General features: G+C 40.3%; 1 pseudogene; it reads right to left on the bottom strand.

Annotated features, from left to right (window-relative positions):
• The window catches only part of LOC141265248 (collagen alpha-6(VI) chain-like), a 341127-nt pseudogene that overhangs the window by 87509 nt on the left and 236991 nt on the right, over positions 1-16627 (bottom strand).

Below are 16627 nucleotides of genomic sequence, written 5' to 3'. Positions count from 1 at the left end.
CTGCAGTCCGAGGGTACAACAGTGTCAACCCGTACTATCCGTCGACGTCTGAATGAAAAGGGACTGTATGGTAGGATACCCAGGAAGACCCCACTTCTTACCCCGAGACATAAAAAAGCCAGGCTGGAGTTTGCCAAAACTTACCTGAGAAAGCCTAAAACGTTTTGAAAGAATGTTCTCTGGTCAGATGAGACAAAAGTAGAGCTTTTTGGGAAAAAGCATCAATATAGAGTGTACAGGAAAAAAAAAGAGGCATTCAAAGAAAAGAACACGGTCCCTACAGTCAAACATGGCGGAGGTTCCCTGATGTTTTGGGGTTGCTTTGCTGCCTCTGGCACTGGACTGCTTGACCGTGTGCATGGCATTATGAAGTCTGAAGGCTACCAACAAATTTTGCAGCATAATGTAGGGCCCAGTGTGAGAAAGCTGGGTCTCCCTCAGAGGTCATGGGTCTTCCAGCAGGACAATGACCCAAAACACACTTCCAAAAGCACTATAAAATGGTTTTAGAGAAAGCACTGGAGACTTCTAAGGTGGCCAGCAATGAGTCCAGACCTAAATCCCATAGAACACCTGTGGAGAGATCTCAAAATGGCAGTTTGGAGAAGACACCCTTCAAATATCATGGACCTGGAGCAGTTTGCCAAAGAGGAATGGTCTACAATTCCAGCAGAGCATTGTAAGAAACTCATTGATGGTTACCAGAAGCGGTTGTTCGCAGTTATTTTGGCTAAAGGTTGTGCAACCAAGTATTAGGCTGAGGGTGCCAATACTTTTGTCCAGCCCTTTTTTGGAGTTTTGTGTGAAATGATCAATGATTTGATTTTTGCTTCATTCTCTTTTGTGTTTTTTCCTTGCAATCGAATTAAATGAAGAGAATAATACTAAAGAATTTGTGATTGCAATCATTTTCAGGAAGAAACTGAGTATTATCTGACAGAATTGCAGGGGTGCCAATACTTTTGGCCAGCACTGTATCTATCTATCTATCTATCTATCTATCTATCTATCTATCTATCTATCTATCTATCTGTCTATCTATCTATCTATCTTTCTATCTATCTTTCTATCTATCTTTCTATCTACAGTGGCATGTAAAAGTTTGGGCATCCCTGGTCAAAGTTACTGTTATTGTGAACAGTTAAGCAAGTTGAAGATGAAAAGATCTCTAAAAGGGCTTAAGTTAAAGATGACACATTTCCTTTGTATTTTACAGAAAAAAAATATATTGCCATTTTTTACATTTTAAAAATTACAAAAAGGAAAATGGGCAAATGCAAAAGCTTGGGCACCCTTGGAGATTTGTGTGTTCAGATAACTTTGACGAAGGTTTCAGACCTTAATTCGCCTGTTAGGGTTAATATTGTTCACTATCATCATTAGGAAAGGCTAGGTGATGCAAATTTTTCAGCTTTATAAAAACCCAGCCTCCTCTAACCGTGTGCCAAAAAACAGCAGCCATGGGTTTTTCTTATAAGCAGCCGAGGAGCACTCTGAAAATGCTGGAGGCCCAAAAGCAGGAGAAGGCTATAAGAAGATAGCAAAGCGTTTTCAAGATTCCCTTTTCTCAGTTCAAAATGTAATAAAGAAATGGCAGTTAACAGGAACAGTGGAGGTCAAGATAAGTTCTGGAAGACCAAGCAAAATTTCAGTGAGAGCTGCTTGTAGGATTACTAGAGAGGCAAATCAGTACCCACGCTTGACTGAAAAAGACCTTCAGAAAGATTTAGGAGAGTTGTGTTACATTGCTCTACTATTCAGAGACACCTGCACAAATATGGCCTTCATGGAAGAGTCATCAGAAGAAAACCTCACCATAAAATTTATCATCAGAAGTATGCAAAAGATCATCTAAACAAGCCTGGTGCATTTTGAAAACAAGTCCTGTGGACCGATGAGGTTAAAATAGAACTCTTTGGCCACAATGATCAAAACTATCTATCTATCTGATCTAAGTATCTATCTATCTATCTATCTATCTATCTATCTATCTATCTATCTATCTATCTATCTATCTATCTTGTGTTAGGTTAATGTAATCCAGGAACTGGTTAATGTAATCCAGGTCCCTTTCAATAGGATTCTTTGTTGGACCTGCATTTTGGAATAGAGGGTAGGTTGGTAATGGGACCTGACATTCCCTGTCACTCCACGATGGCATTTTTGTATGGTATTAAGTTTGTTCAGGTAATTGTGCTGATCATCTTTAAATGTAGACTGGGTCAGAACTTGGGAAGACACAGGAACCTATTTTGGGTAATTATATTGCATATTCATACAAATTTACAAACCTTATCGATACAGAAAAATTCACAAACAAATGTCAAAAAAGACTATTAAAAACACCCTATTGAAAACCCACCATAGCAATGTGATCACATTTGTTGGTCCCACAATGGCACAATATAACACAAAATAATATTAATTGCCTATTGGTGACTGCTTACTATAAAACATGGTGCAGGTCACTGCCCCAGTATCCCCTGACAAAGCTATCCGTGAAACATGATTTTTTTTCTCTATCAATAATATATGTAAATTTGTATGAATATTTAATATAGTTATTCATAGTTTATCGGATTAATGGCTTTAGAGTAGTTTGCAGGTTATTGTACAATTTATATGTACTCTTTAGTGTTTTCAGTTTGAATCAGAAACTTATTATGGGTCCTGTCATTCAATTTTGGTTATTAGCTGTCGTTGGAAGCCTGAATACTGTGCTATTGGCTGAATACTGTGCTATTGGACCGTGTGTTGTATAGGGAGGGATCCTGTTAATGTTTAGTTCGAACCCAGGTATTTTTTTTTTCGTTATTTTCACTTGATGTGCCCCGAGTACTTGAACTATTTAGCTTTGGACTACAATGTAGCCAAGTTGGACTTTATACCTAGATTATGTTTGGAACCTGTACCCACCACTATCTTTCTTACTTTTATTGTCTGTCTACTTCAAATATGCAAAGTATATGCTAAGAAAATAATTGAAATAATACATACGGATTGTTCACTTTGGCCTTTATTTCCTTTTGCTCCCTGGAAGTAAAGTATATTTTGATAAATTAATAACTATTATACAAACTGCAAATAACTTCTCAGTTTTCCTAATTCATTCTAGACTATGTTTAAAGCACCACTCCAGAGTTTTTTTTTTTTCTTTCAGCACTGTCGTGGTAGCAGTAATGTAAATTTTGTGCCCCTAGTATTATACTTACCAGCTGCCATCTTCTGCTCTTCCCTCTACCGCTCACCATCGCCACCATCATGTGACTGCAATTTCTGACTGACCGGAAGTCAGAGATAAAGGTCACAAGCTCTCAGTGTAAGCCTATGAGATCCTCGTTCTGGCGTCGTTCTGGCTCTCATAGACTTACATTGAGTTGTGACCTTCGGCTCGCCCAGTAAACACTGGAGCGATCCGACAGGTCACAAACCGCAGATGATGACCGGAGCCGCTCTGAGAACAGATGAAGACGGCAGCTGGTGAGTATAAAACTAGCGGCAGGGAATTTACATTAGTGACACCACTCTAGCGATGAAATAAAAAAAATGACTAGAGTGGTGCTTTAAGCAAAAACAAACCACACTGCCTTGGGCAGGGTATTTAGATACAACTCTAGGAAAGCAAACTGTCCTGTGTGAAAGAAAGCTTAGCTGCACCTTTCGGGAAAGTAGTGCATAAGGGGTCAAATATTTTTCTGGACTTATCAATTCATCTGCATGAAAAATGAAGATAAAATAAACTTTAGACAGTTTCCCTGACCATTCATGGTGTGTTAATCATAAGTATTCCCATGCTATATAGTCTGGCAAGCAGTAATTATTTTTTTTTATATTTTTAACTCTGTTGAATTAAGGAGTAATGTATAACAGCCCCCCATACACATTAAAAAAAAAGTTGTCTGAAACTGCTGGACCAGTTAACAGCCTAATATTATAGAGGCCTCACGACTCTCCCCTTACAAATGATACCAGAGGAGAGATGGATCCAGCTGTTGGAATTTCAACAGTCAATCCTCTTGTTTGTTGGGAAGATTAGCCACTGCTAGGGGAATCTGGCAGCAGCTCTATCATATACAACACAGGAAAGCTCAGTGTTCCAGTGTATGGGGGAGTTGGGACAGAGTTCCGTCTACCAAATTATTGTTCAACTGAAAGCTAGGTATGCCCATCTTCCAGGATGCAGAAATAAATGGTGTTGCCTAGCTCAGTAGTAAATAATACACAATGTTGTTGGCACACTTGTATATAAAAAATGTAAAGTCTACATCATTTAAAAACAATGGGGGACATTTATGAAACTTACGCAAAAATGACTTTTTACAAATTTGCTGCCATCAACACTACTTTTCTAGTAAATGGTGGAACTTATTCGGATCAGGCATGACCACCTCCAGCTTAGCGGAGTTACTATCATTTACACCAGAAACCAGTGTGAATTATAGAGGAGATATTGCCAACTCATTCATGGCATCAATTTTGGCTTGTGGTGCATCAGTTGCCCCAGTTGAAACAAATTTATTCAGAAGTGCGTCTCTTAATAAATTTGTCACATTTCACTCCACGAGCTTTCTAGTATAACTGGCACATAACCGCTGGTCTAAAATTGACTTTTTAATTTTTTTGTATACTCCATTTTTAACCATCTGGAATTGCTGCCCTAAGCTTAAAACAATGTCAGAAACACTTATTTTAGTTTGCATAAATCCTGCCTTTTTGCAGTTTGACTTGTAAGACAGTCCCAAATAAAATGAGCATGTTTGCAACAGTGACATATATAGAAGATAAAGCCGCATCTACTGTATATTTGCACAGTGGCATTTATTCAGCGCTACAGATTATGATGTCGCTATATAAGTCATTAACAGTTGAAGACTGGAATACCTGTTAAATATATAAGTAATTACTAAAACTTACCCTCCGACCTGGACCTCCTGGTATTCCTGGATCTCCAACTACACCTTTATCTGGAATGACCTATGGTGCAATAGTAAAATAGTAATGTCAGGTATGTTTATGGAAATTATTATATTGGCGGATTTCCAGCACTTATAAGTATAAGTATATTAACTGGTAGGTTAGATTTTCTAAAACATAGGTACAGATACAAAGCAAAAAGACAGCAAAAGGACACAAACATTTCAAAACATTTAATTTCTAGGTGTATGAGTGGTTGTTTTATCTGTTTTTTTTGCACCTGTGTTGCCCCCGACTTTATCAGTGGTGTCTGCTACATCCTGTAAGTACACTGGTTTTCTGACCTGTGTTGGTAATTACGGCTACCTTTTCTCTGCTATGTTTTTTGAAATTTGTGTGTCTTTTTGCTGTGTTTTGTTTTTTTTATTTTAGTGTAGGGACGCCAAGACAATGAGGACCCTTGACCTGGGTTGTGAGCTTGCCTATTTTGGCAAAAATATCGAACAACACCTAATTTATATTATATATATATTACTGTACAGATTTTAATTTCTATGCATGATGCAGCCAGGCCCATCATTGTTGGCTTTGTACCTGTCCTTTTGGGGTGCTCTTATAGAGTGCTGGGCTGTCCGTCTAATCTATTAATATGGGTGTCACTAATCGGCTGTAAGCCAGACACTGTGCGCTACATCTATGTGACTGGTGTCGTCCTATACAAGCCTTATCTATGTGAAATTCTAATAATAGGCAACCACCCCATCCATAAATTGGTAGGTGTTTGAGTAGTTGTTTCATCTGTATTTTGTACCTGTGCTGCCTCTGCCTTTAAAGGGAACCTGTCACCAGGTTTTAACCATATAAAGTAGGGCCAGCACCTGTAAGCCCTCATATATACACATATTCTAGAATGCTATATATTTGTCTCCAATGCACTCTGCATAAGACAAAAAACAACTTTTATTATACTCACCTATCCGGTCCGATGGGCGTCGCTTGTCATGATTTGGCACCTCCTCTCTTCGCCGTTTTCCTTCCCTGCTTAGTGTGGATGATCTGTTCTACGTCATCCACATAGTGTCCTCTAGCGCATGCGCCCTTTGGCCTTTCCCGGCGCAAGTACATTACAGTACTTTGCTCTGGCCTCAGCAGGGCAGAGAGGAGGCGCCAGAGCAAGATCAGCGATGCCCATTGGACTGGACCGAACCACAGGTGAGTATAATAAAAGATCTTTTTTGTGTTATGCAGAGTGCATTGGGGACTTATATACAGTATTCTAGAATGTTGTATATAAAGGTTTACAGGTGCTGGTACTACTTTATATGGGAAAAACCTGGTGACAGGTTCCCTTTATCTCCTTCATATCTTCATATTTGACATACCTATATGTCATGTTCGGGTAGGAGTTCCCAAGAGGAAGGCAGTACGCTGAAACGCGTGTTGGGGTCTGGCACCACATCTTGCTGGAGGTAAGGTCATTGACAATATGTGTATCCCTTATAATAGCGACTCATGATTTCTAATGGGCACTGTTGGTTTGATTTATGGATTATGTTTTTAGGTTATATGTGCCATGTATACTTTATCATATAACATGAATTATTTTATATATATATATATATAGGGTGCAGCATCAGGAGCTGTGGGTTACTTCATCTTTCTGTTTGGCTGTAAGTAGTTGTACTTTACTTACTTTACCTACCCATTGGGGGTTTAGTGACCAGGCCTTGGGCTTATGTCACTGTGGCTACCTACCATCAATACTATATTAGATTGGAATATCTATAACCCCCACAACTACTATGGACATGGACACTGACCTAGACTAAGGTTTTTGCATTACATGTTTTCTAGACAGGGGTAGTAGATCATTGCCACTTGACATATCTCCCTGGGATAGGTCGGGCAATAAGCTCATGTGGTTGGCACAGTCACTTTAGATGGCATAGGTTGGGCAACAAGCTCATGCTGTTGACACAGTCACTTTAGATGGCACTTGCACTTTATGTCTTTTAGGCTGTTTGTGACTATCACTGACCACAATTAATTTGGGCTGATTGCTACTATCAGGTATATATGTCTTAAACCCAAAAACTTTTTTCTAAGAAAACTAGCCTCCAGTTTGAGTCCCACTTGTACAATCCTGTTCAGATGAACATTTTTTTTTCCTGCTTAACTTTTTAAGTGTGTGCAATGATTGTTTTTAACATGATTCAATAAAAATCAAATTTTTAATTTCAATTGTGTCTAGACTCCAGTATACCCCTTAATATGCCTATAGGGGGTGATGTGTGTTGTTATATATATACACATATATATATATATATTACCACAATGAAGCACTGCTTGGGAAAATCTGTATGTATATGAACCTCTGTTTATATTTTGCTATACATTTTGTGAGGTTGTGGTGCCATCTTGTGGTTTCCCACTTTTTTTAATGAGTTTTTAATGGTTTGTATTTTGTATTGGTATAATAAATTAATGTTCACATTTTTAGCTATTTATGATTCCCTTGTACAATTTCTTTGTAGGATTTTATATCTATTTGTACTGAGCCTGTCATTGCTTCCTTGTAGATATCTCGGCACTAGGTTGTCTTTGGTAATTAATTACAACTTACAAGGTATATATGTGCTATGACTGTTGATGCCCCTTTAAATACGACATGGCATCTGCTATCTATTCCAGCCAATTTTGTGCTTCAAAAATCAAATGGTGTTCCTTCCTTTCAGAGCCCTGTCGTGCGCCCAAACAGTAGTTTCCAACCACATATAGAGTATTGGGGTACTCAGGAGAAATTGCACAACAAATTGTACAGTCCATTTTCTCCAGTTACCCTTGTGAAAAGGAAAAAATTGGCGCTAAAGTAACATTTTTGTTGGGGAAATTAAAATTTTTATTTTTTTCCTTCCACGTTGCTTTAATTCCTGTGAAGCACCTAAAAGGTTAATAAACCTCTTGAATGTGGTTTTGAGGACTTGAAGAGGTGCAATTTTTAAAATTGTGTGAATTTTTGGTATTTTCTGTCATACAGACCCATCTTAGTCACTGAAAATGAGATGTGCTCCGTAAAAAAAAACATTTTTGTAAATTTTGTTGGGAAAATGAAAATTTGACAAATAATAATTATTTTTCAGAAATGATAAGTTGTGGTGAATATTATTATTATGAACCATTTTGTGTGGTATAACTATCTGATTTAAGGGTATACAAATTAAATGTTTGCAAATTGCAAAATTTTCATTTTTTTGGCAAAATTTTCATTATTTTCATAAATAAACGCAAATCTTATTGACTAAAATTTCCCACTATCATGAAGTACAATGTGTCCCGAAAAAACATTCTCAGAATCAATGGGATACGTTGAATTGTTCTAGAGTTATTAACTCATAAAGCGTCGCTGGTCAGAATTGTAAAATTTCGACTGGTCATGAAGGTGAAAACAGGCTTGCGGGTGAAGGGGTTAATGATTACTGTTGTATCCTTTAAGTACATTGGTTTTTTGACCTGTGTTGGTAAAATGGCTGCCTTTTTTTTGCTATGTTCTTTATACAGATAAGTATATCAGAGATGTGACTTTCAGTTTTGGGAAAGCAAGCCACTGGATAATGGCAGGAACAATGTGTGCTGAAAAGCAATGGAAAAGGAAAATTCTGCACTTATAGTGGTGTCAGAATAATGATGAAGAGGAACCGCCTAGTCTAAAAAAAAAGTGGATGGAAAGTTACAGGACATAAAAATTAGGATAGTTAATTGACATATTACCCAGGACATGAAAATTGGTGTAACATTCTCAACCACTTGGTGACGAAGAGGTACCATTTCTAACTGCCCAGCTAATTATTTTGCCTGCTGTTCACCACTGTAAACCAAATGAATCCCACAGAACATGAGGGACTCTGAACTACCTCTCCATCCAAAATCCAAACAACCTATTACTTCACTCTTTTGACACTAGAATATATATTCAACTTCCAACCCTGGACTACTGGGGAACACACCCACTGTAACCGTTTACTGAAGACTTCTAGCAATCTGTCAGCCGGCACAAAAAGGACAAGCAGCAAAAATAATTCTAGTGCTCATGCAGGTTGGACGTGTGTTGCCTGATTTTTAATCGAACAGTACACTGACTCATGTTATTCAATAGAGTTGTTCAGATGAACATTTTTTCTCTTGGTTCGACTGTCCGTGAGAAAAAAAATCGCAGCTTGCACTACTCTCTTCCGAGTCTCGGATAAGACTTACCAATTCAAGTCTATGGGTGCATAAAAAAATAGATCCCACACGGAATATCCGATTTTCATGGATATATTTGTATCATAAAGCTAGCAAACTGTATGTGATCCTGTACAAAATTTTTAATGTCACATGGACAGAAAAAAAGGACATACAAATGGAGCACAGATGAAAATCGGAAATAAAGTAGAAAAATATCTCATATGCTCGTTGGCAGCTACCCTTATTCCCATTATATGGAATGCTGATGGCCTATATCAGAAAGAATAGTAATAGATCATGCTTATTAAAAGTTCACTGTTCTAAAAACCTAAAAAGTTAGTGTGAAAACGGTAATGAAATTTTTGATACTTACACTTTGTCCTTTTTCACCATTTCTTCCACGTTCTCCTACCACACCATGTTCTCCTTCCTCTCCCTGGAAACAATATATATATATAATGTCCAGTCTTACAAAATATTTAATGTTTATTTTTTTCTCAGATATTTAGTCTGTTTTTAAATTTACTGAATTGATTATACCAATATATTTATTTTGTACATTAGTACATTAGCGTGTACTTTTTCATTAATCAGGAGCATCTGACTCTATTGTGTCCCCTCAACAAGACCGGCGACAAAATTGCCGGTCTTGATGAATCTGGGAAAAAAACTTTACTTATTCTTTATTCTAAGAGCCCCCTTGTTTCTTAATAAAACATTTTTTAGCAACAAAGTCTCTTAATAAAGAATGACTGAATACTGAAATATTTCATAGCTTGAGGATATTGTAGGGATATTTCTTGAAATCCTAATCTATATAGACTCAATAATCAATTTATTATAAACTTAAATAGCCTCCTATATACAGAATGAGCCCCACATAGCCTCCTATATACAGTATGAGCCCCATATAGCCTTGTATTTACAGTATGAGCCCCACATAAACTCATCTATACTGTATGAGCCCCCACATAGCCTCCTATATACAGTTTGATCTGCACATAGCTTCCTATGTACAGTTGGAGCCCTCACATAGTCTCCTATATACAGAATGAGCCCCACATAGCTTCCTCAATACAATGTAAAACCCCACATAGCCTTCTATATACAGTATATGAATGTGTCCAGGAGTATATGTAATGCAGGTGTCTAGATGCAACAGCGGAGGCGCCAGATGGAAACAACAATTTATTTCTTGGATTAACACTATGGGAACAGAGATACCGAAATTGACAAATCACAAAAGGACAATATTTACAGAGTATTTGACAAGCAATTATATAGCATAAGTATATGGGCTAGTATACAATAATAAACTCCAGAATCAGTTTAGAGTCTACAGTCCAACTTAGTTATAATGGGGGGAGGCCAGTATTTGGCAGGAACAGTCTCTAGGAGTTTCTTCGGCTTTCTGGACCTTGATGAGGGCCGCTGATCTGTCTCATTAGACGCACGTTTCCCTTGCCAAGTCTATCAATATTCTCTGAGCCGCTCTTGCGTCAGCTGGACCATGTCTGGACTGCAGCCCCCCCTGTCCTCGTCAGTGCTGGACGTGATGACTCGTCTCACACGTCTCCTTTAATCACTGGCTCAGGCTGGAGTCTCTGGCCGGGTATCCTCAGGGTCTCTTCGGTCTCTTGTCCATTGATAAGCATCTCCTCGGTCCGTGTCGTTTGGTACTGGTCCTAGACTGTTGACCAGCATTGTCTGGGTCGGGGACCTTGACTGGTATAGTTTGGGTCATTTGTGCTTGGCGTCAATGAGTGCAATCTGGATCTTGACCGACATAGCTCTGGTCTTCAGTGCTTGACTGTCGTCACCTAGGTCCGGGCCTGACTGGTACCCATGACACGGCCTACTACCTCGGCTGCTGGAGTTGCAGCGATGGCATCTGTCACCTCTCTTGGTGCCAAATTTCCTCCCGTTTTGGCCTTTTATATTGAAGACTGGTTTTGTCATGGTCACCTGATCCGGTGTACTGCCTAATTCTGTCCCCTCTGCAACTCTTCTCCTTGGGAATGGTTCTGCAGGGGTTTGAGCCCTCACATAGCCTCATATATACAGTATGAGCCCCACATAACCTCCTATATACAGTATGAGCCCATATAGCCTCCGATATACAGTTTGATCCTCGCATAGCTTCTTATGTACAGTAGGAGCCCTCACATAGTCTCCTAGATACAAAATGAGCCCCACATAGCCTCCTATATATAATTTGAGACCCCACATAGCCTTCTATATACAGTATGTGCCCCCACACAGCCACCTATATACAGTATGACCCCTCACATAACCTATATACACAGTAGGCCCAAATAGCCTCACGTAGCCTCATATATACAGTATGAGTGCAACATAGTCTCATATGTACAGTATGAAACCCATATAGCCTCCTACATACAATATGAGCCCCCACATAGCCTCATATATACAGTTTGATCCTTACATAGCCTCCTATATACAGTTTGAGCCCCCACATAGCCTCATATATACAGTATGAGCTCAACATAGCCTCTTATATACAGTATGAGTCCCACATAGCCTATTATATACAGTATGAGCCTCCACATAGCGTCCTATATACAGTTTGATCTGCATATAGCCTCCTATATACAGTATGAGCCCCACATAGCCTCCTATATACAGTATGAGCCACACATAGCCTACTATATACAGTATGAGCCTCCACATAGCCTCCTATATACAGGCACACATCCCATACACATATGTGTGTATGTATAAATATATATATACATACAGTACAGACCAAAAGTTTGGACACACCTTCTCATTTAAAGATTTTTCTGTACTTTCATGACTTTGAAAATTGTACATTCACACTGAAGGCATCAAAACTATGAATTAACACATGTGGAATTATATACTTAACAAAAAAGTGTGAAACAACTGAAAATATGTCTTATATTCTAGGTTCTTCAAAGTAGCCACCTTTTGCTTTGATGACTGCTTTGCACAATCTTGGCATTCTCTTGATGAGCTTCAAGAGGTAGTCACCGGACATGGTTTTCACTTCACAGGTGTGCCCTGTCAGGCTTAATAAGTGTGATTTCTTGCCTTATAAATGGGGTTGGGACCATCAGTTGTGTTGTGCAGAAGTCTGGTGGATACACAGCTGATAGTCCTACTGAATAGACTGTTAGAATTTGTATTATGGCAAGAAAAAAGCAGCTAAGTAAAGAAAAACGAGTGGCCATCATTACTTTAAGAAATGAAGGTCAATTAGTGCGAAAAATTGGGAAAACTTTGAAAGTGTCCCCAAGTGCAGTTGCAAAAACCATCAAGCGCTACAAAGAAACTGGCTCACATGAGGACCGCCTCAGGAAAGGAAGACCAAGAGTCATCTCTGCTTCTGAGGATAAGTTTATCCGAGTTACTAGCCTCAGAAATTGCAGGTTAACAGCAGCTCAGATTAGAGACCAGGTCAATGCCACACAGAGTTCTAGCAGCAGACACATCTCTTCAACAACTGTTAAGAGGAGACTTTGTGCAGCAGGCCTTCATGGTAAAATAGCTGCTAGGAAACCACTGCTAAGGACAGACAACAAGCAGAAGAGACTTGTTTGGGTTAAAGAACACAAGGAATGGACATTAGACCAGTGTAAATCTGTGCTTTGGTCTGATGAGTCCAAATTTGAGATCTTTGGTTCCAACCACCGTGTCTTTGTGCGACGCAGAAAAGGTGAACGGATGGACACTACATGCCTGGTTCCCACCGTGAAGCATGGAGGAGGAAGTGTGATGGTGTGGGGGTGCTTTGCTGGTGACACTGTTGGGGATTTATTCAAAATTGAAGGCATACTGAACCAGCATGGCTACCACAGCATCTTGCAGCGGCATGCTATTCCATCCGGTTTGCGTTTAGTTGGACCATCATTTATTTTTCAACAGGACAATGACCCCAAACACACCTCCAGGCTGTGTAAGGGCTATTTGACCAAGAAGGAGAGTGATGGGGTGCTAGGCCTCCACAGTCACCAGACCTGAACACAATCGAGATGGTTTGGGGTGAGCTGGACCGCAGAGTGAAAGCAAAAGGGCCAACAAGTGCTAAGCATCTCTGGGAACTCCTTCAAGATTGTTGGAAGACCATTTCCGGTGACTACCTCTTGAAGCTCATCAAGAGAATGCCAAGAGTGTGCAAAGCAGTCAGCAAAGCAAAAGGTGGCTACTTTGAAGAACCTAGAATATAAGACATATTTTCAGTTATTTCACACTTTTTTGTTAAGTATATAATTCCACATGTGTTAATTCATAGTTTTGATGCATTCAGTGTGAATATACAATTTTCATAGTCATGAAAATACAGAAAAATCTTTAAATGAGAAGGTGTGTCCAAACTTTTGGTCTGTACTGTATACAGTACAGACCAAAAGTTTGGACACACTTTCTCATTTAAAGATTTTTCTGTATTTTCATGACTTTGAAAATTGTACATTCACAATGAGGGCATCAAAACTATGAATTAACACATGTGGAATTATATACTTAACAAAAAAGTGTGAAACAACTGAAAATATGTCTTATATTCTAGGTTCTTCAAAGTAGCCACCTTTTGCTTTGATGACTGCTTTGCACACTCTTGGCATTCTCTTGATGAGCTTCAAGAGGTAGTAACCAGAAATGGTCTTCCAACAATCTTGAAGGAGTTCCTAGAGACGCTTAGCACTTGTTGGCCCTTTTGCCTTCACTCTGCGGTCCAGCTCACCCCAAACCATCTCGATTGGGTTCAGGTCTGGTGACTGTGGAGGCCAGGTCATCTGGTGCAACACCCCATCACTCTCCTTCTTGGTCAAATAGCCCTTACACAGGCCCGGATGGAATAGCATGCCACTGCAAGATGCTGTGGTAGCCATGCTGGTTCAGTATGCCTTCAATTTTGAATAAATCCCCAACAGTGTCACCAGCAAAGCACCCCACACCATCACACCTCCTCCTCCATGCTTCACGGTGGGAACCAGGCATGTAGAGTCCATCCGTTCACCTTTTCTGCGTCGCACAAAGACACGGTGGTGGGAACCAAATGTCCATTCCTTGTGTTCTTTAGCCCAAACAAGTCTCTTCTGCATGTTGCCTGTCCTTAGCAGTGGTTTCCTAGCAGCTATTTTACCATGAAGGCCTGCTGCACAAAGTCTTCTCTTAACAGTTCTTGTAGAGATGTGTCTGCTGCTATAACTCTGTGTGACCTTGACCTGGTCTCTAATCTGAGCTGCTGCTAACCTGCGATTTCTGAGGCTGGTGACTCAGATAAACTAATCCTCAGAAGCTGAGGTGACTCTGGGTCTTCCTTTCCTGGGGCGGTTCTCATGTGAGCCAGTTTCTTTGTAGTGCTTGATGGTTTTTGCAACTGCACTAGGGGACACTTTCATAGTTTGCCCAATTTTTCGGACTGACTGACCTTCATTTCGTAAAGTAATGATGGCCACTCGTTTTTCTTTACTTAGCTGCTTTTTTCTTGCAATAATACAAATTCTAACAGTCTATTCAGTAGGACTATCAGCTGTGTATCCACCTGACTTCTGCACAACACAACTGATGGTCCCAACCCCATTTATAAGGCAAGAAATCCCACTTATTAAACCTGACAGGGCACACCTGTGAAGTGAAAACCATTTCCGGTTACTACCTCTTGAAGCTCATCAAGAGAATGCCAAGAGTGTGTAAAGAAGTCATCAAAGCAAAAGGTGGCTACTTTGAAGAATCTACAATATAATACATACTAGATGGTGGCCCGATTCTAACACATCGGGTATTCTAGAATATGTATGCGGCCGACCGGGCGCGACTAATCAGCGAAGCAGTGTTTAAATGGGTTGTGCACTACTTTAAATTAACCCCCCAATGTATCCCCCCCGCGACCAATCAGAGAAGTGGTGTTTTAAATTTCGCGCCAATATCGCTGATTGGTCGCGGCCGGGCGGGTGCGACCAATCAGTGAAGCGTGTTTCAAATCCGGCGCCAATTCGCGGTCGGACTGCGCTCGTTGCTAATTTGTGGCGGCTGCCGGCTGCGACCAATCAGGGCAGCGGTGTTTTAAATTTCGCTCCAATATCGCTGATTGGTCGCGGCCAGCGACCGCAACCAATCAGCGAACCGCGTTAGTGAGGACCGGGGAGCGGCGCTGCCTGTGTGGGTACTTCCGCTGCGAGCAGCCGGGAGATGACCGGCCGCATCGCCGCTGACCTCCATGCGGCTACCGTTCGGAGATCAGCAGCTAGGGCCACTGATCTCCCGACGGCAAGTGTAAAGGGAGGACCGGGTAGCGGCGCCGCCTAGGCCGCCGGTCGGGGTACTTCTGCTGCGAGAAGCCGGGAGATGACCTCCGTGCGGCAGATGAGCTAGTGCGGCAGATGACCTCCGTGCGGCAGATGAGCCGCTAACGGCCGCCATCTTGTTCTGAAATCCCGCGTCGCTGATTGGCCGCGGCCGGACCAATCAGCGACACAGGATTTCCTGGATGGACAGACAGACGGGATAGGCCGATTATATAGTAGATTTTCAGTTGTTTCACACTTTTTTGTTAAGTATATAATTCCACATGTGTTAATTCATAGTTTTGATGCCTTCAGTGTGAATGTACAATTTTCAAAGTCATGAAAATACAGAAAAATCTTTAAATGAGAAGGTGTGTCCAAACTTTTGTCTGTACTGTGTATATATATATATATATATATATATATATATATATGTATATATGCTGCATATAAAAAAAAACACATGCTCACCTCACTCCCGTTCCCCCAGCGCTCTGCTCCAGTCTTCGGGGATCTAATTCTTCTTGTGGCCTGCGCGTACATACTGGCATCATCGCGCCGGCACGTCACTGAAAAGATGATGGGAGCTCCCTTGCAGTTGAGCAGTCATTCTGTATTGCCAACAGCAGAGTTTCAGGAAAACTCCCTGTCCAGGGATTAGCACCACTGATGGCGCACAAACCATTGTAGTGAGGGCAGTCTGTCTATAGGTCCCCAGGAGCCTCGAGCCCCGAGCGGTATCCCAGATTTCCCTGATTATAATCCGCCTATGAATGTACAACGTAAACTTATATCCAGTCATTGGATGGACAATAATTATACCTTGAAACCAATGACTCCCTGTCGTCCTTGAGGCCCCTATAGCAAAAAAAAATGAACAAAACATGTTCCATTATATATCAGCAGTATATAGTACTATATACATACACAGCAAAGGGGTTTCATATCAATACCAACTTGATGGGTTTGCCTTTATAAATTTTTACAACCCATTAACAGAATATGGGCTGTCTTGTGAGTTTGAATAACAAAGGTTACTGACCTGCCAGGTACTAATGGACAGTTCATATTTTGAAAAAGGTATTATGGGTATTACAGTTTAAGGATATAATAATTTTCTGTTGAAAATATTTTCATTTTATTATTATGCTTTCGGTATCTATTCATCATGATGTTCAAGATCGACATTGATTTTTTTGTTGTTTCTTTCCTAACTA

This window comes from Phyllobates terribilis, unplaced genomic scaffold (assembly GCF_046119375.1).
Source record: "Phyllobates terribilis strain yellow unplaced genomic scaffold, ASM4611937v1 Scaffold_4__5_contigs__length_816908805, whole genome shotgun sequence".
NCBI lineage: Eukaryota > Metazoa > Chordata > Amphibia > Anura > Dendrobatidae > Phyllobates > Phyllobates terribilis.
The sequence above is the reverse complement of the archived record's forward strand: the minus strand, read 5'-3'. Positions and strand labels throughout refer to the sequence as shown.